The sequence below is a fragment of the Saccoglossus kowalevskii genome, chromosome 10 (assembly GCF_978046115.1).
Source record: "Saccoglossus kowalevskii chromosome 10, keSacKowa6.1, whole genome shotgun sequence".
NCBI classification, from domain to species: domain Eukaryota; kingdom Metazoa; phylum Hemichordata; class Enteropneusta; family Harrimaniidae; genus Saccoglossus; species Saccoglossus kowalevskii.
In genome coordinates this window covers 6,825,686-6,840,061 of record NC_140650.1, presented here as the reverse complement: position 1 = coordinate 6,840,061, position 14,376 = coordinate 6,825,686, and positions in this window count along the sequence as shown.

Sequence of the window (14,376 nt, the reverse complement as noted above, 5' to 3'; positions counted from 1 at the left end):
GTGCAAAGTTGGTAGATTTGCATGGAAATGTTACCTATTCTGTTACATTATCGAGTCCAGTTGTTAAAAGTTTGCGAAAGTGAATGAATATGTTATAAAAGGTCCTTTAAATATCGCAGTGGCCCTCGAAGGATGTAGAATTTTTAAACATTTCCATCAATTACATGGCCGCCAATAACAATAATTTTTAAACGACCCTGATAGATGAGTGGTCACGTGATCGACCAATAATAGAAGTAAAGATCAATCGGTCGTGGTTAGTATTTGCATGGGAGACAACCTGAGAAACCCAGCGGTTGACACTTTTTTTGAGTTTTTGTCGTCTGCACCTATTTTGTCCAAGCTGTTAAAACAGCGTGCAAAGTTCTCCAAAGCGTTTCCAAAGTTGCTAGATTTGTTTGTTTAATTCACCTAAGTTGTTGTTATATCGAACCATGCAGTTATAAAGTATGAAAAATGACTAAAATTCATTTGAAACCTTCCATGTTAGCCGACTGTCATATGAGCCGGCCGTAAAATGAATAAACACATACTGAAAATGTTAAAAGCGATTGAAAAGTTGGTGGATTTGCGTTTATATTCCCCCTAAGTCATTTCATGTAGAACCCCGCAGTTAAATTTAGAACAAAATTATGTAAAAGTCAAAAACAGCTATTTATGTTGGCACATTGTACCACTACCCAAGCGCAAAGTGATTAACAAAGTGCTTACAAAGTTGTGAAAAGCTTGTGCAAAGTTGGTAGATTTGCATGGAAATGTTACCTATTCTGTTACATTATCGAGTCCAGTTGTTAAAAGTTCACGACAGTGAATGAATATGTTATAAAAGGCCCTTTGAATATCGCAGTGGCCCTCGAATGATGTAGAATTTTTAAACATTTCCATCAATTACATGGCCGCCAATAACAATAATTTTTAAACGACCCTGATAGATGAGTGGTCAGGTGATCGACCAATAATAGAAGTAAAGATCAATCGGTCGTGGTTAGTATTTGCATGGGAGACAACCTGAGAAAACCAGCGGTTGATACTTTTTTTGAGTTTTTGCCGTCTGCAACTATTTGGTCCATGCTCTTAAAACAGCGTGCAAAGTTCTCCAAAGCGTTTCCATAGTTGCTAGATTTGTTTGTTTATTTGACCTAAGTTGTTGTTATATCGAACCATGCAGTTGTAAAGTATGAAAAATGACTAAAATTCATTTGAAACCTTCCATGTTAGCAGACTGTCATATGAGCCGGCCGTAAAATGAACAAACACATACTGAAAATGTTAAAAGCGATTGAAAAGTTGGTGGATTTGCGTTTATATTCCCCCTAAGTCATTTCATATAGAAGTTAAATTTAGAACAAAATTATGTAAAAGTCAAAAACAGCTATTTATGTTGGCACATTGTACCACTACCCAAGCGCAAAGTGATTAACAAAGTGCTTACAAAGTTGTGAAAAGCTTGTGCAAAGTTGGTAGATTTGCATGGAAATGTTACCTATTCTGTTACATTATCGAGTCCAGTTGTTAAAAGTTCGCGAAAGTGAATGAATATGTTATAAAAGGTCCTTTAAATATCGCAGTGGCCCTCGAAGGATGTAGAATTTTTAAACATTTCCATCAATTACATGGCCGCCAATAACAATAATTTTTAAACGACCCTGATAGATGAGTGGTCACGTGATCGACCAATAATAGAAGTAAAGATCAATCGGTCGTGGTTAGTATTTGCATGGGAGACAACCTGAGAAACCAAGCGGTTGACACTTTTTTTGAGTTTTTGTCGTCTGCACCTATTTTGTCCAAGCTGTTAAAACAGCGTGCAAAGTTCTCCAAAGCGTTTCCAAAGTTGCTAGATTTGTTTGTTTAATTCACCTAAGTTGTTGTTATATCGAACCATGCAGTTATAAAGTATGAAAAATGACTAAAATTCATTTGAAACCTTCCATGTTAGCCGACTGTCATATGAGCCGGCCGTAAAATGAATAAACACATACTGAAAATGTTAAAAGCGATTGAAAAGTTGGTGGATTTGCGTTTATATTCCCCCTAAGTCATTTCATGTAGAACCCCGCAGTTAAATTTAGAACAAAATTATGTAAAAGTCAAAAACAGCTATTTATGTTGGCACATTGTACCACTACCCAAGCGCAAAGTGATTAACAAAGTGCTTACAAAGTTGTGAAAAGCTTGTGCAAAGTTGGTAGATTTGCATGGAAATGTTACCTATTCTGTTACATTATCGAGTCCAGTTGTTAAAAGTTCACGACAGTGAATGAATATGTTATAAAAGGCCCTTTGAATATCGCAGTGGCCCTCGAATGATGTAGAATTTTTAAACATTTCCATCAATTACATGGCCGCCAATAACAATAATTTTTAAACGACCCTGATAGATGAGTGGTCAGGTGATCGACCAATAATAGAAGTAAAGATCAATCGGTCGTGGTTAGTACTTGCATGGGAGACAACCTGAGAAATCCAGCGGTTGACACTTTTTTTGAGTTTTTGTCGTCTGCACCTATTTTGTCCAAGCTGTTAAAGCAGCGTGCAAAGTTCTCCAAAGCGTTTCCAAAGTTGCTAGATTTGTTTGTTTAATTCACCTAAGTTGTTGTTATATCGAACCATTCAGTTATAAATTATGAAAAATGACTAAAATTTATTTGAAACCTTCCATGTTAGCAGACTGTCATATGAGCCGGCCGTTAAATGAACAAACACATACTGAAAATGTTAAAAGCGATTGAAAAGTTGGTGGATTTGCGTTTATATTCCCCCTAAGTCATTTCATATAGAACCCGGCAGTTAAATTTAGAACAAAATTATGTAAAAGTCAAAAACAGCTATTTATGTTGGCACATTGTACCACTACCCAAGCGCAAAGTGATTAACAAAGTGCTTACAAAGTTGTGAAAAGCTTGTGCAAAGTTGGTAGATTTGCATGGAAATGTTACCTATTCTGTTACATTATCGAGTCCAGTTGTTAAAAGTTCGCGAAAGTGAATTAATATGTTATAAAAGGTCCTTTAAATATCGCAGTGGCCCTCGAAGGATGTAGAATTTTTAAACATTTCCATCAATTACATGGCCGCCAATAACAATAATTTTTAATCGACCCTGATAGATGAGTGGTCAGGTGATCGACCAATAATAGAAGTAAAGATCAATCGGTCGTGGTTAGTATTTGCATGGGAGAAAACCAGCGGGTGACACTTTTTTTGAGTTTTTGCCGTCTGCACCTATTTTGTCCAAGCTGTTAAAACAGCGTGCAAAGTTCTCCAAAGCGTTTCCAAAGTTGTTAGATTTGTTTGTTTAATTCACCTAAGTTGTTGTTATATCGAACCATGCAGTTATAAAGTATGAAAAATGACTAAAATTCATTTGAAACCTTCAATGTTAGCAGACTGTCATATGAGCCGGCCGTAAAATGAACAAACACATACTGAAAATGTTAAAAGCGATTGAAAAGTTGGTGGATTTGCGTTTATATTCCCCCTAAGTCATTTCATGTAGAACCCCGCAGTTAAATTTAGAACAAAATTATGTAAAAGTCAAAAACAGCTATTTATGTTGGCACATTGTACCACTACCCAAGCGCAAAGTGATTAACAAAGTGCTTACAAAGTTGTGAAAAGCTTGTGCAAAGTTGGTAGATTTGCATGGAAATGTTACCTATTCTGTTACATTATCGAGTCCAGTTGTTAAAAGTTCGCGAAAGTGAATGAATATGTTATAAAAGGCCCTTTGAATATCGCAGTGGCCCTCGAATGATGTAGAATTTTTAAACATTTCCATCAATTACATGGCCACCAATAACAATAATTTTTAATCGACCCTGATAGATGAGTGGTCAGGTGATCGACCAATAATAGAAGTAAAGATCAATCGGTCGTGGTTAGTACTTGCATGGGAGACAACCTGAGAAAACCAGCGGTTGACACTTTTTTTGAGTTTTTGTCGTCTGCACCTATTTTGTCCAAGCTGTTAAAACAGCGTGCAAAGTTCTCCAAAGCGTTTCCAAAGTTACTAGATTTGTTTGTTTATTTGACCTAAGTTGTTGATATATCGAACCATGCAGTTATAAAGTATGAAAAATGACTAAAATTCATTTGAAACCTTCCATGTTAGCAGACTGTCATATGATCCGGACGTAAAATGAACAAACACATACTGAAAATGTTAAAAGCGATTGAAAAGTTGGTGGATTTGCGTTTATATTCCCCCTAAGTCATTTCATATAGAAGTTAAATTTAGAACAAAATTATGTAAAAGTCAAAAACAGCTATTTATGTTGGCACATTGTACCACTACCCAAGCGCAAAGTGATTAACAAAGTGCTTACAAAGTTGTGAAAAGCTTGTGCAAAGTTGGTAGATTTGCATGGAAATGTTACCTATTCTGTTACATTATCGAGTCCAGTTGTTAAAAGTTCGCGAAAGTGAATGAATATGTTATAAAAGGTCCTTTAAATATCGCAGTGGCCCTCGAAGGATGTGGAATTTTTAAACATTTCCATCAATTACATGGCCGCCAATAACAATAATTTTTAAACGACCCTGATAGATGAGTGGTCACGTGATCGACCAATAATAGAAGTAAAGATCAATCGGTCGTGGTTAGTATTTGCATGGGAGACAACCTGAAAAACCCAGCGGTTGACACTTTTTTTGAGTTTTTGTCGTCTGCACCTATTTTGTCCAAGCTGTTAAAACAGCGTGCAAAGTTCTCCAAAGCGTTTCCAAAGTTGCTAGATTTGTTTGTTTAATTCACCTAAGTTGTTGTTATATCGAACCATGCAGTTATAAAGTATGAAAAATGACTAAAATTCATTTGAAACCTTCCATGTTAGCAGACTGTCATATGAGCCGGCCGTAAAATGAACAAACACATACTGAAAATGTTAAAAGCGATTGAAAAGTTGGTGGATTTGCGTTTATATTCCCCCTAAGTCATTTCATGTAGAACCCCGCAGTTAAATTTAGAACAAAATTATGTAAAAGTCAAAAACAGCTATTTATGTTGGCACATTGTACCACTACCCAAGCGCAAAGTGATTAACAAAGTGCTTACAAAGTTGTGAAAAGCTTGTGCAAAGTTGGTAGATTTGCATGGAAATGTTACCTATTCTGTTACATTATCGAGTCCAGTTGTTAAAAGTTCGCGAAAGTGAATGAATATGTTATAAAAGGTCCTTTAAATATCGCAGTGGCCCTCGAAGGATGTAGCATTTTTAAACATTTCCATCAATTACATGGCCGCCAATAACAATAATTTTTAAACGACCCTGATAGATGAGTGGTCACGTGATCGACCAATAATAGAAGTAAAGATCAATCGGTCGTGGTTAGTATTTGCATGGGAGACAACCTGAGAAAACCAGCGGTTGACAATTTTTTTGAGTTTTTGCCGTCTGCACCTATTTTGTCCAAGCTGTTAAAACAGCGTGCAAAGTTCTCCAAAGCATTTCCAAAGTTGCTAGATTTGTTTGTTTAATTCACCTAAGTTGTTGTTATATCGAACCATGCAGTTATAAAGTATGAAAAATGACTAAAATTCATTTGAAACCTTCCATGTTAGCAGACTGTCATATGAGCCGGCCGTAAAATGAACAAACACATACTGAAAATGTTAAAAGCGATTGAAAAGTTGGTGGATTTGCGTTTATATTCCCCCTAAGTCATTTCATGTAGAACCCCGCAGTTAAATTTAGAACAAAATTATGTAAAAGTCAAAAACAGCTATTTATGTTGGCACATTGTACCACTACCCAAGCGCAAAGTGATTAACAAAGTGCTTACAAAGTTGTGAAAAGCTTGTGCAAAGTTGGTAGATTTGCATGGAAATGTTACCTATTCTGTTACATTATCGAGTCCAGTTGTTAAAAGTTCGCGAAAGTGAATGAATATGTTATAAAAGGTCCTTTAAATATCGCAGTGGCCCTCGAAGGATGTAGAATTTTTAAACATTTCCATCAATTACATGGCCGCCAATAACAATAATTTTTAAACGACCCTGATAGATGAGTGGTCACGTGATCGACCAATAATAGAAGTAAAGATCAATCGGTCGTGGTTAGTATTTGCATGGGAGACAACCTGAGAAAACCAGCGGTTGACAATTTTTTTGAGTTTTTGCCGTCTGCACCTATTTTGTCCAAGCTGTTAAAACAGCGTGCAAAGTTCTCCAAAGCGTTTCCAAAGTTGCTAGATTTGTTTGTTTAATTCACCTAAGTTGTTGTTATATCGAACCATGCAGTTATAAAGTATGAAAAATGACTAAAATTCATTTGAAACCTTCCATGTTAGCAGACTGTCATATGAGCCGGCCGTAAAATGAACAAACACATACTGAAAATGTTAAAAGCGATTGAAAAGTTGGTGGATTTGCGTTTATATTCCCCCTAAGTCATTTCATGTAGAACCCCGCAGTTAAATTTAGAACAAAATTATGTAAAAGTTAAAAACAGCTATTTATGTTGGCACATTGTACCACTACCCAAGCGCAAAGTGATTAACAAAGTGCTTACAAAGTTGTGAAAAGCTTGTGCAAAGTTGGTAGATTTGCATGGAAATGTTACCTATTCTGTTACATTATCGAGTCCAGTTGTTAAAAGTTCGCGAATGTGAATGAATATGTTATAAAAGGCCCTTTAAATATCGCAGTGGCCCTCGAAGGATGTAGAATTTTTAAACATTTCCATCAATTACATGGCCGCCAATAACAATAATTTTTAATCGACCCTGATAGATGAGTGGTCAGGTGATCGACCAATAATAGAAGTAAAGATCAATCGGTCGTGGTTAGTATTTGCATGGGAGACAACCTGAGAAAACCAGCGGTTGACACTTTTTTTGAGTTTTTGTCGTCTGCACCTATTTTGTCCAAGCTGTTAAAACAGCGTGCAAAGTTCTCCAAAGCGTTTCCAAAGTTGCTAGATTTGTTTGTTTAATTCACCTAAGTTGTTGTTATATCGAACCATGCAGTTATAAAGTATGAAAAATGACTAAAATTCATTTGAAACCTTCCATGTTAGCAGACTGTCATATGAGCCGGCCGTAAAATGAACAAACACATACTGAAAATGTTAAAAGCGATTGAAAAGTTGGTGGATTTGCGTTTATATTCCCCCTAAGTCATTTCATGTAGAACCCCGCAGTTAAATTTAGAACAAAATTATGTAAAAGTCAAAAACAGCTATTTATGTTGGCACATTGTACCACTACCCAAGCGCAAAGTGATTAACAAAGTGCTTACAAAGTTGTGAAAAGCTTGTGCAGAGTTGGTAGATTTGCATGGAAATGTTACCTATTCTGTTACATTATCGAGTCCAGTTGTTAAAAGTTCGCGAAAGTGAATGAATATGTTATAAAAGGTCCTTTAAATATCGCAGTGGCCCTCGAAGGATGTAGCATTTTTAAACATTTCCATCAATTACATGGCCGCCAATAACAATAATTTTTAAACGACCCTGATAGATGAGTGGTCACGTGATCGACCAATAATAGAAGTAAAGATCAATCGGTCGTGGTTAGTATTTGCATGGGAGACAACCTGAGAAAACCAGCGGTTGACAATTTTTTTGAGTTTTTGCCGTCTGCACCTATTTTGTCCAAGCTGTTAAAACAGCGTGCAAAGTTCTCCAAAGCATTTCCAAAGTTGCTAGATTTGTTTGTTTAATTCACCTAAGTTGTTGTTATATCGAACCATGCAGTTATAAAGTATGAAAAATGACTAAAATTCATTTGAAACCTTCCATGTTAGCAGACTGTCATATGAGCCGGCCGTAAAATGAACAAACACATACTGAAAATGTTAAAAGCGATTGAAAAGTTGGTGGATTTGCGTTTATATTCCCCCTAAGTCATTTCATGTAGAACCCCGCAGTTAAATTTAGAACAAAATTATGTAAAAGTCAAAAACAGCTATTTATGTTGGCACATTGTACCACTACCCAAGCGCAAAGTGATTAACAAAGTGCTTAATACAAAGTAGTGAAAAGCTTGTGCAAAGTTGGTAGATTTGCATGGAAATGTTACCTATTCTGTTACATTATCGAGTCCAGTTGTTAAAAGTTCGCGAATGTGAATGAATATGTTATAAAAGGCCCTTTAAATATCGCAGTGGCCCTCGAAGGATGTAGAATTTTTAAACATTTCCATCAATTACATGGCCGCCAATAACAATAATTTTTAATCGACCCTGATAGATGAGTGGTCAGGTGATCGACCAATAATAGAAGTAAAGATCAATCGGTCGTGGTTAGTATTTGCATGGGAGACAACCTGAGAAAACCAGCGGTTGACACTTTTTTTTGAGTTTTTGCCGCCTGCACCTATTTTGTCCAAGCTGTTAAAACAGCGTGCAAATTTCTCCAAAGCGTTTCCAAAGTTGCTAGATTTGTTTGTTTAATTCACCTAAGTTGTTGTTATATCGAACCATGCAGTTATAAAGTATGAAAAATGACTAGAATTCATTTGAAACCTTCCATGTTAGCAGACTGTCATATGAGCCGGCCGTAAAAAGAACAAACACATACTGAAAATGTTAAAAGCGATTGAAAAGTTGGTGGATTTGCGTTTATATTCCCCCTAAGTCATTTCATGTAGAACCCCGCAGTTAAATTTAGAACAAAATTATGTAAAAGTCAAAAACAGCTATTTATGTTGGCACATTGTACCACTACCCAAGCGCAAAGTGATTAACAAAGTGCTTACAAAGTTGTGAAAAGCTTGTGCAAAGTTGGTAGATTTGCATGGAAATGTTACCTATTCTGTTACATTATCGAGTCCAGTTGTTAAAAGTTCGCGAAAGTGAATGAATATGTTATAAAAGGTCCTTTAAATATCGCAGTGGCCCTCGAAGGATGTAGCATTTTTAAACATTTCCATCAATTACATGGCCGCCAATAACAATAATTTTTAAACGACCCTGATAGATGAGTGGTCACGTGATCGACCAATAATAGAAGTAAAGATCAATCGGTCGTGGTTAGTATTTGCATGGGAGACAACCTGAGAAAACCAGCGGTTGACAATTTTTTTGAGTTTTTGCCGTCTGCACCTATTTTGTCCAAGCTGTTAAAACAGCGTGCAAAGTTCTCCAAAGCATTTCCAAAGTTGCTAGATTTGTTTGTTTAATTCACCTAAGTTGTTGTTATATCGAACCATGCAGTTATAAAGTATGAAAAATGACTAAAATTCATTTGAAACCTTCCATGTTAGCAGACTGTCATATGAGCCGGCCGTAAAATGAACAAACACATACTGAAAATGTTAAAAGCGATTGAAAAGTTGGTGGATTTGCGTTTATATTCCCCCTAAGTCATTTCATGTAGAACCCCGCAGTTAAATTTAGAACAAAATTATGTAAAAGTCAAAAACAGCTATTTATGTTGGCACATTGTACCACTACCCAAGCGCAAAGTGATTAACAAAGTGCTTAATACAAAGTAGTGAAAAGCTTGTGCAAAGTTGGTAGATTTGCATGGAAATGTTACCTATTCTGTTACATTATCGAGTCCAGTTGTTAAAAGTTCGCGAATGTGAATGAATATGTTATAAAAGGCCCTTTAAATATCGCAGTGGCCCTCGAAGGATGTAGAATTTTTAAACATTTCCATCAATTACATGGCCGCCAATAACAATAATTTTTAATCGACCCTGATAGATGAGTGGTCAGGTGATCGACCAATAATAGAAGTAAAGATCAATCGGTCGTGGTTAGTATTTGCATGGGAGACAACCTGAGAAAACCAGCGGTTGACACTTTTTTTTGAGTTTTTGCCGCCTGCACCTATTTTGTCCAAGCTGTTAAAACAGCGTGCAAATTTCTCCAAAGCGTTTCCAAAGTTGCTAGATTTGTTTGTTTAATTCACCTAAGTTGTTGTTATATCGAACCATGCAGTTATAAAGTATGAAAAATGACTAGAATTCATTTGAAACCTTCCATGTTAGCAGACTGTCATATGAGCCGGCCGTAAAAAGAACAAACACATACTGAAAATGTTAAAAGCGATTGAAAAGTTGGTGGATTTGCGTTTATATTCCCCCTAAGTCATTTCATGTAGAACCCCGCAGTTAAATTTAGAACAAAATTATGTAAAAGTCAAAAACAGCTATTTATGTTGGCACATTGTACCACTACCCAAGCGCAAAGTGATTAACAAAGTGCTTACAAAGTTGTGAAAAGCTTGTGCAAAGTTGGTAGATTTGCATGAAAATGTTACCTATTCTATTACATTATCGAGTCCAGTTGTTAAAAGTTCGCGAAAGTGAATGAATATGTTATTAAATGCCCTTTGAATATCGCAGTGGCCCTCGAAGGATGTAGAATTTTTAAACATTTCCATCAATTACATGGCCGCCAATAACAATAATTTTTAAACGACCCTGATAGATGAGTGGTCAGGTGATTGACCAATAATAGAAGTAAAGATCAATCGGTCGTGGTTAGTACTTGCATGGGAGACAACCTGAGAAAACCAGCGGTTGACACTTTTTTTGAGTTTTTGTCGTCTGCACCTATTTTGTCCAAGCTGTTAAAGCAGCGTGCAAAGTTCTCCAAAGCGTTTCCAAAATTACTAGATTTGTTTGTTTATTTGACCTAAGTTGTTGATATATCGAACCATGCAGTTATAAAGTATGAAAAATGACTAGAATTCATTTGAAACCTTCCATGTTAGCAGACTGTCATATGAGCCGGCCGTAAAAAGAACAAACACATACTGAAAATGTTAAAAGCGATTGAAAAGTTGGTGGATTTGCGTTTATATTCCCCCTAAGTCATTTCATGTAGAACCCCGCAGTTAAATTTAGAACAAAATTATGTAAAAGTCAAAAACAGCTATTTATGTTGGCACATTGTACCACTACCCAAGCGCAAAGTGATCAACAAAGTGCTTAATACAAAGTAGTGAAAAGCTTGTGCAAAATTGGTAGATTTGCATGGAAATGTTACCTATTCTGTTACATTATCGAGTCCAGTTGTTAAAAGTTCGCGAATGTGAATGAATATGTTATAAAAGGCCCTTTAAATATCGCAGTGGCCCTCGAAGGATGTAGAATTTTTAAACATTTCCATCAATTACATGGCCGCCAATAACAATAATTTTTAATCGACCCTGATAGATGAGTGGTCACGTGATCGACCAATAATAGAAGTAAAGATCAATCGGTCGTGGTTAGTATTTGCATGGGAGACAACCTGAGAAAACCAGCGGTTGACACTTTTTTTTGAGTTTTTGCCGCCTGCACCTATTTTGTCCAAGCTGTTAAAACAGCATGCAAATTTCTCCAAAGCGTTTCCAAAGTTGCTAGATTTGTTTGTTTAATTCACCTAAGTTGTTGTTATATCGAACCATGCAGTTATAAAGTATGAAAAATGACTAAAATTCATTTGAAACCTTCCATGTTAGCAGACTGTCATATGAGCCGGCCGTAAAATGAACAAACACATACTGAAAATGTTAAAAGCGATTGAAAAGTTGGTGGATTTGCGTTTATATTCCCCCTAAGTCATTTCATGTAGAACCCCGCAGTTAAATTTAGAACAAAATTATGTAAAAGTTAAAAACAGCTATTTATGTTGGCACATTGTACCACTACCCAAGCGCAAAGTGATTAACAAAGTGCTTACAAAGTTGTGAAAAGCTTGTGCAAAGTTGGTAGATTTGCATGGAAATGTTACCTATTCTGTTACATTATCGAGTCCAGTTGTTAAAAGTTCGCGAATGTGAATGAATATGTTATAAAAGGCCCTTTAAATATCGCAGTGGCCCTCGAAGGATGTAGAATTTTTAAACATTTCCATCAATTACATGGCCGCCAATAACAATAATTTTTAATCGACCCTGATAGATGAGTGGTCACGTGATCGACCAATAATAGAAGTAAAGATCAATCGGTCGTGGTTAGTATTTGCATGGGAGACAACCTGAGAAAACCAGCGGTTGACACTTTTTTTTGAGTTTTTGCCGCCTGCACCTATTTTGTCCAAGCTGTTAAAACAGCGTGCAAATTTCTCCAAAGCGTTTCCAAAGTTGCTAGATTTGTTTGTTTAATTCACCTAAGTTGTTGTTATATCGAACCATGCAGTTATAAAGTATGAAAAATGACTAAAATTCATTTGAAACCTTCCATGTTAGCAGACTGTCATATGAGCCGGCCGTAAAATGAACAAACACATACTGAAAATGTTAAAAGCGATTGAAAAGTTGGTGGATTTGCGTTTATATTCCCCCTAAGTCATTTCATGTAGAACCCCGCAGTTAAATTTAGAACAAAATTATGTAAAAGTTAAAAACAGCTATTTATGTTGGCACATTGTACCACTACCCAAGCGCAAAGTGATTAACAAAGTGCTTACAAAGTTGTGAAAAGCTTGTGCAAAGTTGGTAGATTTGCATGGAAATGTTACCTATTCTGTTACATTATCGAGTCCAGTTGTTAAAAGTTCGCGAATGTGAATGAATATGTTATAAAAGGCCCTTTAAATATCGCAGTGGCCCTCGAAGGATGTAGAATTTTTAAACATTTCCATCAATTACATGGCCGCCAATAACAATAATTTTTAATCGACCCTGATAGATGAGTGGTCAGGTGATCGACCAATAATAGAAGTAAAGATCAATCGGTCGTGGTTAGTATTTGCATGGGAGACAACCTGAGAAAACCAGCGGTTGACACTTTTTTTGAGTTTTTGCCGCCTGCACCTATTTTGTCCAAGCTGTTAAAACAGCGTGCAAATTTCTCCAAAGCGTTTCCAAAGTTGCTAGATTTGTTTGTTTAATTCACCTAAGTTGTTGTTATATCGAACCATGCAGTTATAAAGTATGAAAAATTACTAAAATTCATTTGAAACCTTCCATGTTAGCAGACTGTCATATGAGCCGGCCGTAAAATGAACAAACACATACTGAAAATGTTAAAGCGATTGAAAAGTTGGTGGATTTGCGTTTATATTCCCCCTAAGTCATTTCATATAGAACCCCGCAGTTAAATTTAGAACAAAATTATGTAAAAGTCAAAAACAGCTATTTATGTTGGCACATTGTACCACTACCCAAGCGCAAAGTGATTAACAAAGTGCTTACAAAGTTGTGAAAAGCTTGTGCAAAGTTGGTAGATTTGCATGGAAATGTTACCTATTCTGTTACATTATCGAGTCCAGTTGTTAAAAGTTCGCGAAAGTGAATGAATATGTTATAAAAGGCCCTTTGAATATCGCAGTGGCCCTCGAATGATGTAGAATTTTTAAACATTTCCATCAATTACATGGCCACCAATAACAATAATTTTTAATCGATCCTGATAGATGAGTGGTCAGGTGATCGACCAATAATAGAAGTAAAGATCAATCGGTCGTGGTTAGTACTTGCATGGGAGACAACCTGAGAAAACCAGCGGTTGACACTTTTTTTGAGTTTTTGTCGTCTGCACCTATTTTGTCCAAGCTGTTAAAACAGCGTGCAAAGTTCTCCAAAGCGTTTCCAAAGTTACTAGATTTGTTTGTTTATTTGACCTAAGTTGTTGATATATCGAACCATGCAGTTATAAAGTATGAAAAATGACTAAAATTCATTTGAAACCTTCCATGTTAGCAGACTGTCATATGAGCCGGACGTAAAATGAACAAACACATACTGAAAATGTTAAAAGCGATTGAAAAGTTGGTGGATTTGCGTTTATATTCCCCCTAAGTCATTTCATATAGAAGTTAAATTTAGAACAAAATTATGTAAAAGTCAAAAACAGCTATTTATGTTGGCACATTGTACCTCTACCCAAGCGCAAAGTGATTAACAAAGTGCTTACAAAGTTGTGAAAAGCTTGTGCAAAGTTGGTAGATTTGCATGGAAATGTTACCTATTCTGTTACATTATCGAGTCCAGTTGTTAAAAGTTCGCGAATGTGAATGAATATGTTATAAAAGGCCCTTTAAATATCGCAGTGGCCCTCGAAGGATGTAGAATTTTTAAACATTTCCATCAATTACATGGCCGCCAATAAAAATAATTTTTAATCGACCCTGATAGATGAGTGGTCAGGTGATCGACCAATAATAGAAGTAAAGATCAATCGGTCGTGCTTAGTATTTGCATGGGAGACAACCTGAGAAAACCAGCGGTTGACACTTTTTTTGAGTTTTTGCCGCCTGCACCTATTTTGTCCAAGCTGTTAAAACAGCGTGCAAATTTCTCCAAAGCGTTTCCAAAGTTGCTAGATTTGTTTGTTTAATTCACCTAAGTTGTTGTTATATCGAACCATGCAGTTATAAAGTATGAAAAATGACTAAAATTCATTTGAAACCTTCCATGTTAGCAGACTGTCATATGAGCCGGCCGTAAAATGAACAAACACATACTGAAAATGTTAAAAGCGATTAAAAAGTTGG